This window comes from Dipodomys merriami, unplaced genomic scaffold (assembly GCF_024711535.1).
Source record: "Dipodomys merriami isolate MVZ:Mamm:240054 unplaced genomic scaffold, mDipMer1.0.p SCAF_18, whole genome shotgun sequence".
Taxonomy (NCBI): domain Eukaryota; kingdom Metazoa; phylum Chordata; class Mammalia; order Rodentia; family Heteromyidae; genus Dipodomys; species Dipodomys merriami.
Window position 1 is genome coordinate 14060628 of NW_027203159.1, and position 1229 is coordinate 14061856.

The window sequence follows — 1229 nt, forward strand, 5'->3', positions numbered from 1 at the left end:
CCAAAGAAGCATAGGTCCCATGGTTTCCCTTATTTGCAATATCTAGTATAGGTATGAGTCAAGCGGAAAAGGTCAGATAATGTGATGTTAGGAAAATGAACCCTTAAATATGTATTTTAATGTTTTCGTTTCTTTCATGCATGTGTTTCTAACGCCTTTATAAGATTATTTCTTTGTTGCTTTGTATGTCCCTCCCCCACAGTGTAACCCCCGCTTTCACTATATTTGATGTCAGTATAACATGTGGAGGAGATGGGGACAAACAAGTCGTTTAAGGATTCAGGTGGACCTGTTGCAACAATGAGAAGTACAAAATGTCATGTCAAAACCAGCTTTACAATGTCGGTGTGTGGGGGGGAGGGGGGTATAATTGGGTGGGGGGAGGGGGGTAAAATTGGGTGGGGGGAGGGGGGAGGCGGGGAAGGGAAGTGAAGGGTAAACAAAGGAGGAGGCTGCAATGCTTGGTAAGAAATGTATGCATTATCCTGCCCATGTAATTGTAGCCCCTCTGTACAGTATGTTCTCAAATAAAATAAAATACAATTAAAAAAAAAAGATAACACTGATATTCCATCTCCCCCTCTGATTGGATGGCTATAATCAAGAACTCAAATAAGAACAGATACTGGAGAGGAGGTGGCCAAAGGTCCCCCTACTGCATTGTTAGTGGGAGTGTAAAACTTGTTCAATCACTGTAGAAAGCCGTATGGTGATTCCCTAAGTGACTCCATATAGAGCTCCCTTATGACCCAGCAATCGTGCTTTTGGGCATTTATCCAAAGGATCACAAAGTCATGTGAATGCCACCAGTACAACCATGTTTATTACAGCCTTATTTAACATAGCTAAGATAAGCAACCAACCCAAATACCCCTCAGTTGTGTTGTATGAAAGGAGAGAAGTTTAGCACTCACCAAATACCCCTCAGTAGATGAATGGATCAAGAAAATGTGATCTCTCTTTCTCTCTCTCTCTCTCTCTCTCTCTCTCTCTCTCTCTCTCTCTCTCTCTCTCTCTATCTATCTATCTATCTATCTATCTATCTATCTATATATATTCTATGCCTCTGTCAGAAAAAAAATGAAACTGCCTTTTTTTTTAAATGAAAAGACGGGAAATAATCATATTAAGTGAAGTAAGCCAGGCCATAAGAAATGGGTCGCATGGTTTCCTTTGTTTGCCGTGACTAGTACATTTTTAGGAAAAGCAGAGTAGGTCAAAGGCTATGT

The 1229-nt window shown here is 40.7% G+C and overlaps 1 pseudogene; it reads left to right on the forward strand.

Moving 5' to 3' along the window:
• The first annotated feature begins 880 nt into the window (after window positions 1–880).
• LOC138830017 (U6atac minor spliceosomal RNA) lies at window positions 881–917 on the forward strand (annotated as a pseudogene).
• Window positions 918–1229: the final 312 nt, after the last annotated feature.